Below are 20,207 nucleotides of genomic sequence, written 5' to 3'. Positions count from 1 at the left end.
TAACGTGACATATCAGGCTATTACTTTAATAATGGGATTTGCACAGCGCACAACTGATAGGCTACGTTCAGAATAGACCCATGAATCTAATTTTCTTCTCAATGAGTGTTCTTGCAGTTCGTAACTCCACAGATTTCAATAGAGTTGCTCCAGGTTTCTGTCAGGGTGAGTGGAGAATTAGGCTCTACTATGATATTTTTAAATCCACAAGAATGTGATTCTCTTTACCCAGTCATAAAACCCATGACTCTTTTGATCCTTTCTACTTTCATAGCAATTTATTTAGAAGGGAACTTTTCTTTTAAAGATTCACATCTAAATAGTTAAATTACTGCTTTCTCTCACTTTTTGTGATAAACCAGCAATTACTCGAATTTAACCTATTTTCACGCTCAATTCCATGTGCTGCTTTATTAGCACCAAAGAATTAAAAAGCAGGACAAGAAGTGGTTTAGCTTTTACATTATCTGTGTTTTCCCGACTGTCTTTTTTAAAATAGTTTTACCCTGCACAGCTAGTAAAAGAAACTTACACTGACCTCATTTAATAACAGGTATAAGACAACCTCTAAGGGCCACACAGATACATTTAAGGATATGGAAGTAAGGATAGAAGGAAAATTCCTTAACTTGTTTTAAACTACAAAATCTCTTCTATTTCCTCATTTTGTGCCCTCTCTGGGAAATGGTGGAAGACTTTACGTATGTTGATCCTGATCTCTTTAACCTTAAAATAAAATTGTTCAAATGCCCTCTACCCAGCCCATCACCAGCAAAAGGAGCTTTTTAAGTCACAGAAGAAGTTGTTTAAGTGGTGGTTGAAATCCTCACAAGCTCTTAACAAAGATTTCTTCTTTCTAAAACATTCACTCAGTAATGAAGTTAAACAGTAGGTAGTAAAAGATATTCCTGAACAAAATAATCTATTACTTTTTTCCTACTCCATTGCTCAGCGTTTAGTTTGTTCAGGTTGTATTTTAGTACCATTCTAAGAAAAGAAGTTTCCTATAAGTGAGGTATTGGCATACCCGTATGAGATAGCGCTCATTTCTGAACAAGCACAATTCCGGAGTCTTTGCCATTACACTGTCAGGTCACCTCTGGAGTTCTTGCTGGGTTCCTAAAAACATTTGGTGACAAACTCATTCACTGACCTGACCAGGACCAAAAGCAGGCCCAGGTCTAACCAACCGGCTAAAATTAATTCAGAGTAGTACCTACAGAGGTATGATTCACTATTCACAATTTGAAGCTCTTCTCCTAGCAACTGACTATTGCTGTTGAATATGTTTCTTAAAAGTTAAGGGAGAGGTGCATTTGGACTGGGAATAATGGTAAACTAGTTTACACATGACTGAACTGCTGGCAGTTGGGTTTGCAGCATCAATGCACAACCAAGTGACCCACTAATATCATCATCCATATCTTAGAGTATTCCTTTACTGAGACAGAAAACTACTATAAATAAAGTACAATATGGTAACGTCTCAATTTAGTGCTTACTGCTGTAGCCACTCCGTCCAATGGATCCTAAACCCAATCTCAGATTCTATTTATTGTGCTACAGAGCCCCCTGTGTTGAGCTCGGTCAAATGTCTCATATTAACTAGTATTACTTACATTTGGCAGAAGGAAAATAACTCAGATGTTAAATCTAGAAACCACTGGTCCAGTTTAATTTCTCACACAAGCCAAATTGGTTTCTGACTACTTGCAAACAGCTCAGAAAAAGCTGGCTATGAGCTACACTGCCTTACATGCAGTGAAAGAGTAACTGAAAGCACAAGTCCACAAAGTAAATAGGTAAAAAGGCAGCTTCTTCCTCTAAATGAGAAAAAGATCATCCTAATTAAATACATTTATCTATATTAAATTTAGACAGTATGTTCAAGGATTACCAGTTTAAGTTCAGTACATCCCTAGACAGAAACACACAAACATACTGAGACTGGGACCAAGTACTTCAATCTCATTGAAATGTTCACTCTGTGGTAGCACTCAAAGATGAGGCCCTCAGGAAGGACAGAAATTGAGATGAGAGCAATGAAAGCTGTTTGAGAAAATACTGCAAAGGCAAAAACTATTTGTAGAGTTTATATGGGGTAGAAAGCTGAGGGTGAGATCGAACCATGCCCAGTTCCTGAGCTAACAGAGGCCTCAGTACCCTAGTAAGAGTCATGAAAACATTCAGAGCCAAAGAAAAGCAGAATCTGCTCCTGAGGCTGGCAAAGGTAATAGAGGATTTGTAATATTTTTCCCCCAATTAAATTCAAATCTCATTCCTCCTGCCTTCTTCTAAAGATGTTGCCCTTTTTCTCACCCACTCAGTGAAGCTTTCTGGCCAAGCAGGGCTGCACCCCACCCCTTGAATCCATCTGTCATGGAAGGGTGTCACGAAGTGACATGAGCTATCTCGAAGGAAGAGATTATTAAAACCGCACACCTAGACAAACACTGCTGATGACAGTGTTTCGGGGCATTTATTTTGAAGTTGTGTGCAGGACCGACTTCTTGAACAAATTCTCCAAAAAATGTAAGACGGAAACAAGAACCAAAAGCAAAACATCTTCTAAGCTAAGGAAATTGTCATAAGCTTTCAATGTTTTACTTCGAAAATCCTACAGCCTTCAGCAAAATCCTTGGAAAATCTCTTCATGTTTATAAAATAACATTCGATATCACCATCTAGAAACCTACAAACCAGTGCAACCAACCCTTTCTGAACTCTCTAAGGGTAAATAACAGCTGCATTTCCCATGTGATGGCTGGTAAAAAAGTGCTGACTCTCAGTATTTTTAATTGCAGAGTAAAATAACACCTTAGTGAAAAATCGTGGATGTACTATTATTTTAAAGTGTCAGGGTCGCTCCTTCAACCTGAGCCATAATTGGAGCAAACAATCAGTGCATAACCCAACAGAACAGCTCCTCAGGTGTAACACGACACAACAGCTTATCGGCTTCAACAAGTCTTTTCACCGCATCACTGAAATAATTGGTTTATGTATGTCATGTTGTACTTGTTATGTACACCTGAGAATTTAACTCATTTCTATGATTATAGGTATAACAAAAAAGAAAAAAAAAAAAGTATTTCCATAACAGCATTTTGTTTTACAAGTCTAAAAAAGCAGATTTCTGCGCTTACTGCTGTAATGTGGCTAACGTTTAAATTCAGCATGACAAGATATTACCCGAAATCATTGTTTTGTCTATGTCACAGAATACTACACCTTAAAAATTGTAAATTAGAACAGGAATATAAGTTTGGGTACGATGAAAAAGTGTTTTCATAGTTCTTATTCCAAACTGTTGCTTCAATTTTGCGATCAACTTCAATAATTTCTCAACTCTCAATCAAGAATGCCCTAAAAAATACTTTTTTCAGGGAAGAGCCCTAGAAGCCCTACAGCATTATAGCGTGCGGAGCAGAATATATCCTTTCCTTAGAAATCAGGGGTACCTTTTAGGGGTTAAATAGAGCATGGAGACAGGGAGAGGAAAAATCAACAGAAATTGTTTTGAGATACTCTAGAGTGACAACGACCTACCAAGCGGTCTGATCGGCCCTGGCATTGGTACTTAAAGCTGACATATCCACAAAGCATTTAAAATATTTCCCTTTGGACTCCTATGTATTTGTTACAATGAGAGTTTACACCGGAAAAATTAAGCCAAGTAAGCTATCTTAATTAGATATGTCTACCTCTTAATTTGGTTAGTATGAGATAACCAAACCCAAATCAAAGCAAAAGAATCACCTGGAGCTATGAAGCAAAACTGAAAGACCTGTTGCTTTATACATGTATCCGTGTTTCCAGAAACTGCCTCTACTGAGTAGAGTTTTCCTGCAATGAGTTACAAGGAAAGTCAGTGTTCAAGGGTCTTGAGAAAAATTTCCAGTTTGTTCCAATAATAAATTATTCCAATAAATAATAAATCATGTGGATAATAATAAAGTTTTAAGTAGAAGCAGCTTTGCTTTTCTTTTATTGCAAAATCTTGTCCAGAAATATTTTTCTCATAGTAAAGGGTTTATAGGAAAGATGGTCACTGGAATTAAAATTAAGCTTGAAAGACGGCTAATAATACATAAACACAGGTATAAGTCTTCAAAGCAACAGGTTTGTAGAAAATCCAGTAAGTTAACTAACGGCAGAAATCAGAGACACAGGATGACAAGATTAGAGGGGAAGTCTTCGATTAAATAAATTGGTTTAAAAGCAACAACAACCTTGCAAGAACTCTTCTAATATTTAAGATCTTCATGCCTTGACTAAGGGCACAGAGACAGGTTTTTCAAGGAGGCCATGAGCAGGCAAGTTAATAACCAAGCTGAAATCATTCTGCAAGATTTACGGAACTCGCAGAGATTCTGCCCACACAAAGCTGAAAGGTTTAGCACAGAAAAGCTGCCTTCGGAAGGCAATGTGAGATTGCCTCTCTCTTATCAACTCCAGAGTGAACTCCAACTCTCACTGAAACAATCTTTTACAGAAGACTCCTCTGCAGTGCACAGGATAAATGTAAGAGACTGCAGGGTATTTTAGATTCTCAAAGTGAGGAAGTGAACATCAAATTTAAAAAGCATCTATTACTCTTTATCTGCAAGTCTTTCTGCTAAATGGCGAAATAAAATGACATGTACAATCTCACTTTTATCTTTTCTTTTAATCTGTATACATGGTTTGCTTCCCCTTACATTCCCCAGGTTAAATTACCAGAAGTAAAGTTTGATAAATTGAAGCTGAACTGTAAATGGGTATTTTTGGTGAGGGGGGGGAAAGGGTTCTGCTTGTTCTAAATGTGTAAACTTTTTAAAATATTGCCATTTTAACTGCTGGAAGAGTGCCATCCAGTATCCCAGAGTGGCAGGCAAGGCTTATTGCCTTTTTTATATGCTATTACAAAACTTTTGGGATTTTAAGCATTAGCCTGACTACTCCTAACAGTCTCCAATTAAAGATGTAACAATAGGAGACTACAGAAGTTTCTTTTTCATGCCATAAGTTCATTATTTCTATTTCCTGTTTTATTAAAGTGTTTCATTTAAAGTTTTGAAACTTTGATGATCTGCAGAAATGCAAACAAACATAAATCCCCTATAAGTTAACCGGACAGCAGAAACATCGCCAGGTCTATGGATAGCAGTAGACATCAATTCTTCCCAGTCCATGCATGATAAAGAGCAGTGAGAAATCCCTGGTTAGTTGTCATAAAAACAGACTCCTTACCATTTTCAGCTATGCAGAGCACAATCAAGTCCGAGTTGTTTTGTTCAACCACCGCACCAACTGTTCTTGCTTTTTAGTGACTTAAAAAACCAACACCTCACTGCCAGTGATGGCTGGGGGAAAAAACTCCCGAGAGCTTTTAGGCTTCAGTAATTCAGGCCATCAAACTGTACTTCATTAAATGGTATGAAACTGTTCAATCAAGAGTTATGTCCCAGGTTGTAGCTATTTGCCCCTCTCTACTTCTCTCCTTTCTCTCACTGTTTCTTTCAGTAAATGAGACTAATTTTTCCAGTAGCCTTTAACTCACTAGATTAACTGCCGTGGAAAATGTGACTACCAGCGTGTAGCACTGTCTAGCCTCCAATCCAGCACAGAATCAACTTTGTTGTAAGTGTTGAAGGACACCTAACAAGCTGCTACTTGCTAAGTTCATAACCCAGGACTATAGACTGGCAAAGAGCAGGACTGCGCCATCTAGTTAGCTGCCAGCAGGCTCTACTCTGCCTGTTGGGAGCGGATGCTTCAGGATGCAGGGCTTTAGCACATGGGAATGTTCACTTTCTTAAAGATTCAATTGTGTTGGCTTTTTTTTTTTTTTTTTTTAATAAAATATCACTACCGGGATAATCCACATCTAGTGGATATGGGAAAATTTAGGCTATAATAGCCCAGCGAACTCCTACATCTTTGATTTACAAGATAAAAGCAACTTTTAAATTAAAGAGCCTTTCTGCTAATAGAGCTTATTATGCCAGAGACAGGAATGATTTTCCTAGAAAGTTGTCCCTGTGTGCATGCCTATTATCTTTGCTTTCCCCCTTCCACTAATGAGCATTTATCTAAAGAGCCTGTTAATCCTCTGATGTGTGCTTCTGGTCAGAGGTAACAGTTTGAATAAAACCACTAATCACTTATCACTAATCAGTGATCATTAATCACACTTTTCCCTAGTGCTTTGCGACCTGTACAGCTCCCTTTAGGATTGAGGAGTCACAAATAAGGATTTTAGCCATTTTTTATACGGAATTTCCAGCTTTTGATACCGACAACCTCATTCACCACATGAAAGTTGCAAAGTACCGAGCAAAGACTTTCAACACTACACTTTTCTACTGAAAATAAACCATGCCCTTATGAAAGTGTCCCTCCTTCAGCAAAATCCCCACAAATTACACTGCATTTTTGCATTCGGCTCTCACCTTCCACCTCTTAATTTGCTTTCAATCCCGTTTCTGGATTATTTCTGCATGACAGTGTCTTACAAGAAAGTTTTCCTTCACCACTGTTCCTTGACGCACTGCTGCTTGTCCAAATGGCCAGACAAGGAAAGTCTGGTGCAAGCCAGCGGGTGAATGTCTCTCTGCAAACTGCACGGTCCCAAGGAAAGCTAAGCAAGATGCTTCACAGTAATTACTATGCATCAGTCCCAGCTTCAATTTCATCCAGCTAAGCACTGTTTCTTACTGATAATGTATGAAAATCTTCTAATCTTGCTGCTTAAGATACTCCTAATATCGTTCTGGATTAAAAAAAAAATAAAAATAAAAATAAATAAAAAAAAAAATAAAAAAAAAAAAAAACCACCCACAAATCAAACATATGGACATTTCATTTTCCTTTATTCCTACCCCCATCTTTGAACGACCTCTCGCTTTCCGATTGTAAAGCTTATATTAAGCCCTGGAGATGAAGGATCACTCACCATGCTTGGACATAAATAATAGAGGAGGCAGAGTTTAGCAAGTATTCCCCTTACACTCCTGAAGCTCTTATCGTCCTGAAAACTTCGCTGGGAGAGAGAGACCCCTGTAAGAGAGGACAGTGGCGGGGGGCGCGGATCGATGAGCGGAGCAGCGGGGCTGGAAAGGGAGAGCGGGGCTGCCGAGAGGGGACCTTGTCAGAGCTCTCCCCCCGCCCCGGACCCGCCGGCATCAGGAACGGAGCATCAGCCCCGCACCGGCCCGCAGCATGACGTCAGGGCCGGGAGCAGCCCTGCACCCCGGGTGTCTCACGGCGACAAGCGGCCGCGCACCGCGCATTGCTCTGCGCAGCGCTTGCCGGCGGGTCCCGGCTCGGAGGCGAGCCCGGACGCCGCCGCGAAACTTGTGCAGAAGTTTTGGGGCGGCGGGGAGAGGGGACGGCGGGGCAGCGCTCCGCCGAGCTGTCACTGCCCGGTGCCGCCGGGGCACGCAGGGACGAGGAGCCGTCCAGCCCGCCGCGGGGCGCGGGGATACCGCTGCCTCTCCGCCGGCTTCTGCCCGCACCGCTCGGGCAGCGAACAGCGAAGTGCTGTCTGCGCCCTCAGCAGCCGCCCCATCCCGTCCCACCCCATCCCGGGAAGCCGCACGCAGACACTTCCCAAACTCCCCGAGGTGCGTGCGGGGAGCCCGGCTGTCCTGCCGCCGTGCACCCGCGGCTCCCGCCGCCTTGCCCGACCCTCTGCGGGGCAGCAGGGCACGGCGAGGACCGGGGGTTGGCGGGATCCCCGCGCCCGGCAGCGGCGCGGCGGTGACCAGCGCTCCTGCCTCCGGAGCAGATGCGGTGGCGGAGGGAAGAGCTCCGCAGCTGCGGGCTGCCCCGTCCGCAGGCGCTCAGCCCGCCGCAGCTGCCCCGCTCCGCTCCGAGCTTTGCCGAGCCGTGCGGCGGAGCGCGGGGTGCACTGCGCGCCGGGCGCCTTCCCGGGGCTGCCCCGTATTTTTAGGAACTTACCGCCCGGTGCGGCGGGGACGGGACCGGCAGCGCGGCCGGAGGAACCACGTTGGACTGAGGGACGGTTACAATACGTTCTATTTAGAGAAGCATTACATCACCCTCCGTGACGTCACGTGGGATTCCTGAACTTCTAAATCATTGCGGTCCGTGCCGGGCGGGGGGGGGGGGCGGCCGGGTGCGCGGGGCGGGGCGGGGCCTGAGCCAAGCCACGCCCCCCCCCCCGACGGGGCAGGGGGCGGGTGCGGGGCTGAGTCAGCCGGGAAACAACGTTCCGCCCCTCGGCCGGACAGCTCGGCGGGAGCGGGAGCTGGGGACTGAGGGCGCGCAGCCCGGGAGGGGATGGAGTCGCCCGGGGGCTGCCCGCACCATCTGCCTCTCTCAGGCTGGCAGCTTGGCGGAGCGCGGCACCGATGCGGTGCTGGGGGCTTGGGGCTGTAGGGAGCCGGTTCTCCGGCCGTGCGCAGGGGCTGCCCCCGCTGGACGACAGCCAAAAGGGAGGATCGCGCTCGCCTGGGGCTCGGCTCCTGCAGCCCTCAACTCTTCTGGGGTTTTGTTTGGTTTCTATCCAGAAACTGGTTAATAAATAACGCGGTGTCCGAGAAGGGAGGGAAACCTCCGTTCCGAGCGCCAACTCTGCTAGTGTGCGCCTCCTCAGCCCGCTCAGGTTTTGCCCTGTCCGTGCGTGTCCTGCTCGGCTGCTCCCGTCCATGCGTGCCCTCTCGGCAAGGCTTGGGTGCCGGGAAGGACCCAGGGGCGCACAGTAGTAAAGAATCTGAACTGAACTAGGTGATCGTAAGGTCCCTTCCAACCGAAACTGTTGTATGATTCTATACAACCAGGTATTTCACTGCTTTTTCAAGGCTTAACATTTTGCATCTATTTGGCGATGTGTCTGCCATTGTCTGGGACATTGCCAGTGACCAACGTATTATTCTACCCTGTAACTACTTCAGTGCCTCCTTTTCTGTGTTTTCGTGTATTAAGAATACTTTCTCACTGTCAGCCTAATGCTTCTCGGCAGTGCCTCTACCACCTGGGTCTGGAGGTTCCAATAGCACCTAGCTATCCCTTGCTGTAGGTACCTAGGAGGCATTCTTATCAAAGACACAAGTGGTAATTAACCGGATTTAGCTGCTGATTCATGCCAGGAGGCATGATTTAATTTCAATGCAGTATTTTAGTACCTAAGCATGGAAGGACTTCTGAGGAAACCTCAGTGTTCCAAGGCAGGGTCTTAGACTCTTAAACGTATTACTTGGTTTATCTTTTCTCTGATAGTCAGTTAAGAGAAGTGAGAGTAATATAACATGTACTGCCAAAATCAGGCACTACTTTACAAATGACAATAATACAGCACTTTACTTCCAATAATACCAGTATTTTGCAAGCTTATATTAGGATATCTAATAGTCGTCCTCAGCTTTTAACAATTCACTGGCGCTTTATGCAGGATTTAAGCAGATAGAAGAGGATCCTATCAGTGACCGATTATAGGTTTTGAACTCATTTAACTACTTAAGATAAGGCCCAATGATGCTGTCAGTGTAAGCCTTCGTTTTGTCAGGTATTATCCTTGGAAACTGCATATGGAGTGCAAAATGCCTTACCTCTAAATGTCCTGAAATTATAAGCTACAGAGATGACTAAACTCATCATTGCAGCTACTTCTGTTGCACAGGAAGGGTTTTAACATACAGAAACACTGCGGGTATTTTAAGGCCATGACAAAAAAGATTTAAGTGCAGGAAGCAGCTCTGCATCTCTCACTGAGATTTCATCATAAAATTTATGTACTCACACTTCACAGACACACAGCTGGGGCTGTGGCTGATCAATGAGTTTTCCTGGGATAGGCATGGTGGGTTTTTATCCAGGTTTCTTCATGAGACCAAACTGGAACAGGCAACGGAGAATTCAGATGCTAGTAAAGGATCACAGGGCCCAAATCCTCCAGGTACTTGTGTAAGCAAGAATCAGTTATGGCAAATTTGACACAGATAGAAGGAAACAAAATGCTAGGGGAAGTATTAGCCACAGTTTTATGTTATCAGTCTACTGATGATGCTTTCTTGTGAATTATATTGTAGACCCTGTGTGTCTTGTACACAGATTATAGTGAGTAAATAAATGGACCCACTGTGGATGTGTACTGTGCTATAATTTTAACACATTTTGTTTAAAGTTCCTGGCATGAATAATCTGCATGTCCTTCTGCCCTGTCAAGAGTGTTATGCAAAATGACATCCTAAAAGCAAGATGAACAGGACTGCCACATTAGTCAGATCAGTAACTTTATGTGCCACATACCTATTTGGACAGATCTCTACCCCTTAACAAGAGAGGCAGCTTGCAGCAGCGGTTAGTGTATGTCTGACGCTATAAGGGTGATGAGAAATGCTCTGCTAGGTGGTTATGCTGGTTTTTGCTGACAGCAAAGCAGAGAGATTCTGGATTCCTGAAATGAGTCTCAGGTCCTGAGGGAAGACTTTTGACTCTTGAAATGAGTTATAGTCTGCGGGGGTGGGAAGGAGGAGTACAGAATAGAGTCTTGGGCTTGAATCTGCTGCAGTATGTGTCACTATTGTTGCTCCCCTCCATGCCCAACTTCTGCTTTGCTTGTCACCCTCAGATCCCATTCCTCTCCTCCCTCTTCCAGCTCTTTCATTCTCCATTTCCACATTCTTCTTGCCAGTTACCAACCTTCTCTCCATCCTAAGGTAACCACTCTGGTCTCTGAACGAGGATGTGAAAAGGAGCCCTGAAAGATGCAGCTTTGTTTTGTTCTATGTTCTCTTCAGTGTCTGGTGGTTGAGCAGTTTACAGAGGAGGAAATGTGTTGATCCTTTCAGTCTGAGGACACTGAGCAGAGAAGAGACATTGAGAAAACATAACTGCAGAGTTCTTTCTTGATGCAAGCTGTGGGATGACAATAGGACAAGAGGAACTCTGCTGCCTGCAAAGCTGCTGCTTTCAAGCTGAGCTGATATCTGCTTGTGTGTTGGCACTGGGAGGAACAACTCTTAACATGCACTCCCATAAAGGTGGTTTAGGTTAGCATATTCTACTCAGCAGATGAGGACTGTGCTCAGAGTCAGTTACCATAGCTCAGCTGACAAGCCGTAACTTGAGAATGTGCTCTATATGGGGGACAAATTTGGGCAAATCTTAGAGAGTGTTCAAAGGCATCTCCAATGACTGACAGCAAGATGGTCATTCTGCAGAGCTTCAGGTTTCTGCCCCCAAAGCACTAGGTGTTTCCAGCAAAAAAACCCCTTGCGAGATATGGGATAATGTTGGCATGGTAACTTACCTTTTCTGGAATATGTTTTCTGGAATCATTGAATTTTGGAAGTGGCTTTCCAAAATACTCCCTCCTAGGGCAGGCACCAGGCATGGAAAACTCCATCCTGAATGGTTCAAAACTTGGCAATGCTTTTTAAGTGATTGAAGAAACTTGTAATGAAAAATACTGAGCAACCAACTACACGAGGCACAACCTGGTTTATCTATAATGTTGTTTCATAACTAATTTCAAGGTAGAAAGCTTTTACAAAGCTGTTTTCTTCTGATGGAAAAATCCCTATTTAAATACTTTCCTGCATTATATGTGCTAATAAATGTTTTCCAGTCTTTGTCAGTTTTATTCTTTAGGTATAAAATCCCCAAAGAACATACCCTTCACAGCAGTAGCATAATTGGTATGAAAACTACTCAGACTTTTGCAGTGGAATGAGTTAGAATGTCATTTTGTTTGATTGATAGTAAATGGCAGTAGTGCTGTTTCAGCAAACACCTAAAATCTTTGTCATATCATTAAAATCATTGGGAAGTAAAGATATTAAAATAATTACAGGAGTTTTGTGTGTCAAATATCAGTCTCAGTAAGACACTATTGCTGTCACATAAAATTAATATTTACTGCTGGCACAGTGGAATATTTTACATACCCATTCTTACTATAACATCATTAACCACATGTTTAACTAAGCCGCTGCCAGTGTTGAGTGTTACTCTCAGCTTTGGCACTTGCAATTATCTCGTTACAAGTACTTTGCAGCAATATCTTTTTAGCTAATCGAACAGTAATTTATTCACCTCCTTACATGCTACTGAAAGTTTAGATCTCCACATTTATCATGTGAAACTCTCTGCACAAAGTAAAAAAAACATCATTCAGCAGTCTTTCTTTTTAGTAAAGATCTATACTAGTCACACAGAAGTGAAGCCTTCAAAATAAAATGGTAAGGGGAAAAATTGATTTCTAGATCTTAACATATGCTTTAATCCATGGTGATAGTAAAATGTGTTTTAAAAGGTGGTATAACTTATGCTATTTAATGTATAATAATCTTAGTGCTAGCCTGAACAAATGTAAATCTGGTGTTTTTATGAAACACTCAATTCCTTCATTATCACATCTCTGTTCAGATCTCTACTTCTTTTAGGAACAGACTGAAAGGGATATGAGCAAAGGGAACCAAGTACTCTCTATGGTTTGAGAGGCTCACTAGGGAGTAGTACCAGATTAATCTTAAAACTGAGGCAGAAATTGGAGACTAACTAGAGTTGACCAGAAGTGAAGTAGTATTCAACATTTAAAAAAACCCAGACCCTTCTGTTGATTGAAATATAAACAGTAAGTAATGTGCCTGTTCAACCGTGGAGTTTGCTGCAGTGGGCTGGAGAAGAGAGGAAGTGTGATACATCACAGGGATGTGAAACAGCCCTGTGGGATACCAAGCAAGCCATATCTGTGTTTTTTTGCTCTAAGTACATCTCACCCATTCATCTGGTCTCACATTCCTCTGTCTTAAGCAGGTGACATAAAATAAAGGGAGCCAGGTCTCAAGTAGGAGCATGTGGAAGGCAAAAAAATGCTTTGTAAGAGGGGGCTAAAGGGTCCTGTTTCTTCAACACATGTCTATAGTATAGATTTATATGAGAGCATATTTGGTCCCATAACTATTGATTGCCACAGTTCTATGCTTTCTGGTTTTTAAAACATCAAATAGAAATCTTAATTCTCTCCTATTTCTGAATGATGTCCTAGACTCTGGCACTCCTACAGATACTGTGTGAAAACTGATCAAATACAGGATTCGCGTTCTCTTTGACAGTGGTTATGTGCTAAGGCAAAGTGACTTGAATTTGGATGAGCCAAACAGGAGCTGTGTTTCACCATATGTAGGCTGCAGAAGCCACAGCCCAGAAATGCTGTCATTTCTTTTCCACTTCCTGGAAGGTTACCTGTGAAGTAGCAAATCACTTCATGCCAAACTCCCCTGACTGAATTGAGCATCTGCAGGACAAAACCAGTGTGCATCACTACAGAGAAGAAACAGAGCTAGCTGGTGGAATGAGGCTCACTCTAGACCTGCAGGCCTTTAACTAATGTTAGAGATATATTGATCGGGTATATCTAACTGAGCTTTAAACAACACTTAAAATGATGGCCTTTAGCTCTTCCCAAGTTAACCAGGATCAGTCTTGTGCCATGTTTCTCCTTACTCTTGGTAAACTTAAGAGAAGCTATGGGTTATGCTCATGCCATATAAAAAGAATGGGCATAAGAATGGAGAGGCACAGAAAGGACCCTGGTAGAAACTAATCCATGCAGAAAGGTGCATGCTGGCCTCCTCAACCCAGGGAGAACAGTCAGGCTGCACACAAAGTCCAGAACAGCAAGACAGAGGACTGTGTCTTCTCTTTCCCCATCATTCCTCTTGCTATGCTCCTGAGTGACCCCAGTATGTCAGGAAGCATGCTGTGTTTGCCCATCCTCCTCTCCTTCAGATCTCACTGTACATTTGTTCTTGATGCCTGTGCTGAGCACACATGTTCTCTCAGCTCTGACTTGCAATGCCATTTAACTCCTCCTTTTGTGCATAGAGTGGGTATGCAATAAGTCCTAGTGGGTCTGATCTCAGACGCCAGAACAATCTCTTGATCATCGTTGTGTGCCCTGTGGTCTCTTCCAGGGAAACAGTAAAAATAGACCACGTATTCCCTTCTCTGCCCCCAGTTCAAAGAAGTTGGGGTTTTTTTCTCTGTACTCAGACACTATTATTTCATCCTTTTTTAGGATGAGGTAAAAAAATTATTCACATTATTATTCCCCCATAGAGCTCCTGCATTACTTCTTTCATATTTAATTTACCCTTTTTGATGTTATGCTTGTTGGAATACTATTAGTTATAATTTGTTTAGTGCATGAATATGGAAAACTGATTTGATACACATTTTTTGGATAGTATAGCTCCAGTCAGACACTTATGGAGGTTTATATAGATTTTTGCTGTTTGACTGGGTTTTGGGGTCTGTTTTTTATTGTCTGAGTTGTTGGGAGTTTTAGTTTTAGGAGCAGAATGAGAGGTAATAGGTGCACGAGATGACATTTTTATATGGTTCTCAGAGTCTACTTCAGAAACCGTATTTAAACAAGAAAAAAAAAAGCAAATTCTTCTAAAAATTCTAATCTGCCTCATTTGGCCACATCTGATTATTAATGGTCTGGAATAACATAATATTCGTATTTATGCCTACAAATTGTGGGGCCATGTGGCAAAAAGTTATATATAGATATTATAAGTGAAATTAACTTCTCTCTCAACAGACTGTCTTTTACCAGTTCTCTTCTTGAGAATGTCAAGAATGTCAGATAGAAAGCGTGGTCTTCCTCCTTTAAATGTGTTATAAAGATGGCTCATTTACATCTTCATATGACTCACTTTAAGTTTTTTTCTGCTTGAAACAGAAGGGGAGAAAATATTTTGCATGAGAATCCTCAGATACTCAGCCCTCAGATACTCAACCCTCAGTTTCAAACACTTCTACTAGCACTGTCACTTGCACCAATGTGCTTAAAAACCCAAGAGACAAGGAGAAATATGTGAACTGTCCTTACAAAGATGTCCCACGGACATTCAAGTTATGTTGATCGAGGGTAAAGGTGTAGATTGTCATGAGCTTGTTTTCTAGCCGACAGGTGAGGGCTGAAGAAGGGTTGGAATGGGGCCTCCCTACTGTTAGTGCACTTATAATGCCTCTTAAAGTTCTCTATATGGATTTGCTTAGTTAGGCTTTGTGCAGGGAGAGGCAAATTTCTGCATTATTTTCTAGCCAAAAATCTGAGGAGACTGTGAGGAATAATTCCAGCAGTTCCCATGTAATTGCAAAGTTCATAATTGCGACAGTGCAGCAGAAGTGTTTACTACTGTGCAGCACTGTCAGTGTTTCACACAAACAGCAGTAAAGGAAGTTAATAAAGCCTTTTTAGTGTGATTTGCTTTGGACACTTGTAAAGAGCAGCCCTATCAGGAAGAAATAAAAAGCCAGAGCAACTCAAGGGTTAAAAAACTTTTGTCAGGAAGAAAATTACTAAAAATCACATTAAGTAAAACAAAAATCAGTCTGTGCTACTAAACCTCATCTGCCACCAAGAACTTACATAATATACTGCTGACATCATGACTATATGAATTACACGGTACTTTCACATGTGACATAGAGATTATATTACTAGTGTATAAAAAAAAGCTTTAACTTCCGATTTTTTAATTCAGGATGAACTACTGCAGTACGTATTATAAAATTAGATACACATACCAAAGCATCGACAGCAGTTCTGACTTTTTATTACTCTTACTCCGACAGGTGCAAAAACATTCATTTAATCAACAGCTTATAGACGCACAAAACCATTTTTAGAAAGGGTATAGCCTTGCTTTTGTTCTTGTAACACAGAATACATCATGGGTTTCATTTTAGCTGAAGCACAGAATCAGGTTTATTGCATTTTGCTGCCGTAGATCCATGAGTAAAATCCTGTCTTCACTGAAGTCAATAGGAAAACTCCCATAGATTCAGTGAAGCCAACATTTCATCCCGTGTCTGTAATCAATCATTAAAATGTAGCAGGGTCCAATGAATGACTACATTGGAAAAAAATGACAGCAAAATACTTGGAGTAGTTCGCAAATATTTTGGAGACATGAGACTGGGGCATTAATGCCTCTCCTAGTTACTCCTAGAAAAACATTTACAAAACTCGCACTTGTAGATACGTGAATTCCAGATTGGATTTTGAAGCCTGTTCCATATTTGACAGTAAAAAATACATCCGTTTTAACTTCACTTCTTTCTCAATGATTTGCTCATTATTTTTGCAAGTTTCTTTTGCACATTTTATTCTCCAGTTGAAAAGGAGAAACATTCAAATGTCTTCACTTCTCAAGTGGAGACATTCATTAATCTTTGATGATAACGCAAGAAAATAAGACAGATAAATACTTGCAAGTTATGTATTTTATTTTGCAGTTCATTAAGTTTGTCAGCACAGTAGTATGAAAAAGAAGAAATGACATATGAAAGTGACAGAAGATCAAGAAGTAGGACAACAGACGCAGTACCTGGCATGAACCCTGATTTCCTCTGCTCCGCCTCCTCTCATGGATCAAGCAAGACACTATATGCTCCAATGACAGTTATATTTGCAATATAATATTCAATATGAGCAAATTAAAAAGGGTTTCTAAAATACAAGGTAGATACAATGTAATGAAAGCACCAAGGAGAGTTTTTTCTCACATATTATACAAGGTTACAAATAAGACAATTATTCAGACATTGCTGAACTTTAGCAAATAGCAACACTAGCAACCACATTAACATGTTATGTAAATAAACAAGAAATTCCAATTCAGACTTACCTGATAGAGAATGAATAATAAATGAAGTCTTTCCTTTGAAAGTGTTGTATTTCATTTGTAAGTGCAACAATAAAAGTAAATTCCCAGTATATCTGTCATCATAGAAGTCTCTCAAGGCCCCATCAATAAATTACAAGCAAGCATGGGTGGATGGGGTCTCTATATGAGCAAATAACAGGAAAGCATAGAAATTAAATCTCATCCTTCTTGCTCAGTAAGACCCACCTTAAATTCAAGGGAATTTTACCTGAATAACCACCACATGAACCAGGCACAGAGTACCCATCATCCCCACTTGTACAGCTGAAATGGATATATCAGAGTCTGAAGAAAAATCATAATGGGGAATAAACCAGCTTTGTATATTCTCTGCTGCCAGAAAAGAAGAATGTACTTAAGTATCCAGGATGGGTTACCTAGCTCCTTTAAGCAAATAGCACCACTAAAAATCATTCATCTATAGCAAGGTTGACTACACATACCTGCGGGAAACAAAGGTGCATCGTAGAAAAAGAGAGAACTTGTTTTTCTGAAGCTCTAATTCTAAACAGCTTCAAGTACTGTTTTAGTAGCAAAGATAAATAGCTAATGTCAGGAGAGAAAACTTACACAGCTCTTGCCAGAAGATCCGATGACACGCAGCACAAGGTAGCATGAAATAAACAGCATTGTAAAGATCACAGGGTTAGAATGGAAATTAAATGGCCAGAGAGCGACCTATTCAGCAACGAATACCTGATTTTCTTCAACAAAAATACCTGGGAAAATATAGAAATGTAACAACTTATTTGCGTGCAGAGTAGAAGAAAAGAACGCAATTGCGACTGATTAAGACATCAACTTGTTTGTGGAAAACCCTAAGAGATGGCAAAAGGCCTGCTGGAAACACACAAGGAAAAAAACTTATGTTGAAATCCTAGACTCGATGATGCTCATTCAAGATTTACTATGAATTGCTGACTCAGTGTTTACATCCCAGTTTTTCCCCACTGGGGAGGACATACAGGACACACCAGGTAAGACGATCGGAGACGATGAAGGAGGGCTGTGAGTTACAAAAATATACACACAGATAAATGTCGAGGCTGTCGATGACTCAGGCATGAAATTACAAAGAGAAAGTCTGTCCAGAAGTCTGTTGCTGTTAAATATTTCTAAAAGAGAAAGACTCTGGACATGAATAATTTTGGAACAGGGAACTAAGGATTTCCTAAGGAGTTTAATTTCTTTGGGAAGCATTGTGCTTGAAAGTGGAGCAGAAAACAGCCAGGCAAACCATGAGACGTCTTTGTGGGGACATCTTTGGGGAATCAGGAATACAGCTGATCAGAGCTCGCGGGGATATTATTAGATACCTGTGCTTACCAAAGTTGTTCTTTTTCAAGGATGGTGAATGCTAACATCTATTCTATTTTTGTTTACCGTCTTAGAAAACAGGACAATTTTTCATGCTCTGCAACTGGGAACTTTTTTCACTGTATGCAAGCACTAGCTTGTACTTTGTTAGAGTGTGTTTAAAGAGAAAAATAGAGCCGGAACCAAACACACTGAGTTGTACCAGCTGAGATAAGTTTTAAAGACTATTGTGAACTGCGAGAAAACATCTTTAAATTTCTGTTTCAAAACATCTCTTAAAAACTACAATCTCATCGTGCAGACTGTATTTTTGAACATGTGGTATTTTTAAAAAGTATCTATAGACTGTGCCTGCACAGACACAGCCCGTATGGGGTAATGCAAACTCTGAGCCAAGCCTACCGTCAGAGATATTAACACAACTGATTATGCTGATGGAGTGAAGCCGCTATTTTTATCTTAGCTGAGATAAGGCACACAGGAGATAAACTGCTGTTTGAATGGCAAAGGATAAAATTTTAAAAATTTTTTTTTAAAAAAAAAAAAGAAAGAAACATTTTTCTTTAAAGGTACGGCAGCAGTAAAGACTAAAAGAGAGGGAAGATTATATTAGCCACATTCTCTGTCTCCACAGAGGACCAGAAAGACATAGCAGGAGGGAAACACAGAACCTTCCTTAGGGCTGGGAGCTGCAGAGCCAGCTGGGTCTGCGCAGCTACATGTGGGACTGCCTGTGGCCCAGGGCACCACAGCTGAACCAGCCTCCATCTTAAAGCAAGTAATAAAACCTCTTAATCCCCTTATCCTAACAGAGCTCTTAAGGCATGTTTGCCAAAGACACCTAAAAACAGCCCCCTGGCACCATTGCTGCCCCTATGGCTGGTGCTCCAAGTCCCACAGCCTACAGGGAGGCACCACCAAAGCCTGGCAACTATAACAGAGTTGAAGTTTGGGAATTGAAAAGTTTTTGACCAAAAATCACTTTCTTTTATCTTTGGTGCCTTCCTGCATCATGAGCATTAGCTAACATGTGCCTAAAGACCAAGAGCCGTGTCTGTTTGATGTATTGAGGTTTTTTTCAAGAGAGTTGTGTTTAACCTAGACAGGTCCTGCATTTTCAAGGCATATTTGTTGTTTCAGAGTTTGTGAGGCTCCTGTTCAGAAGCAGAGTTCAAGTTTCTCTACACCTACCATAGCTGGGATTGAAGATGAAAACGTGCAAAAGTTTATATGCACAGCCCACCAAGAAGCTGACAGGCATTTGGCTGGCATGTAACCCCTGTGATACCCAGATTGCTGGGATCCCTTGCTGCTGCCAAATCTAACATCTGAAAGCAAAGTTCTGGCTCCTCTGAAAACATCAATAACATTTCTGGTGGTTTGGATGAGGGTTAAGTTTTCACCCCTGAGCTCAATGATGGGAATACTCGCTGATCTACCTCAGCTGCTGACTACAGACACACAAACCTTCAGGCAACAGTCTCAGCTCCTGATGGAGTGACATAAGGCAGACTTTTCAGCCATGAAACATTAGCTTTAGCACAGCCTTCAGATCAAAACGTAACTCTCCACTTTTGTGTTCCCTTTCTTAAACTAATTTCTTCAAAGAGAGGAAATAAAAATAAAAATACATAAAATATAATAAAATAAAATAGAATAAAATAAAATACCAGACATTTTCAATCTTAGCCTAGATATAAATGTCAAACAAGACCACACCAAAAAATCCGCTAGGAAGTGCAGAGTAAAACTGTGTCTGATTGTTATGTGGCGGTGATTTTTAATCTGGTGCATATAAATGAGCTTCTCTTTTAATTCTTATCCTTGTTGCAACATCTTGTTGCTGGCACTTCCAGAGATTTCACTAACCAGACTAGCTAAAAGAACTGCTGGTTTTAAGCTAAAATGTTAACAATAGTTGGATCAGAGCCTCAAATGCAGAAGCCAGAGTAGGTCCGTTGATTTCCACATGGTAGTTATAACTACTAACCCTGATTAATGTACTGAAGTCACAAAATAGTTTTCATTAGATGACTTCCTACAGATCTTACAGGCTTGCCTTCATCTAAGACAGAGAACAGTGGTAAAAAGTTGCGAATATAAAATTTTCCGTTTCAGAAATATTATCTCCTGTGCTTTCAGCACACTCTACATCCCAGCATGTTTCACAAACACAAGGTATTCTAGAAGGTGATC

Source organism: Psittacula echo (genome assembly GCF_963264785.1).
Source record: "Psittacula echo genome assembly, chromosome: 2".
In the NCBI taxonomy this organism is placed as follows: domain Eukaryota; kingdom Metazoa; phylum Chordata; class Aves; order Psittaciformes; family Psittacidae; genus Psittacula; species Psittacula echo.
Note: the sequence above shows the minus strand (reverse complement) of the source record.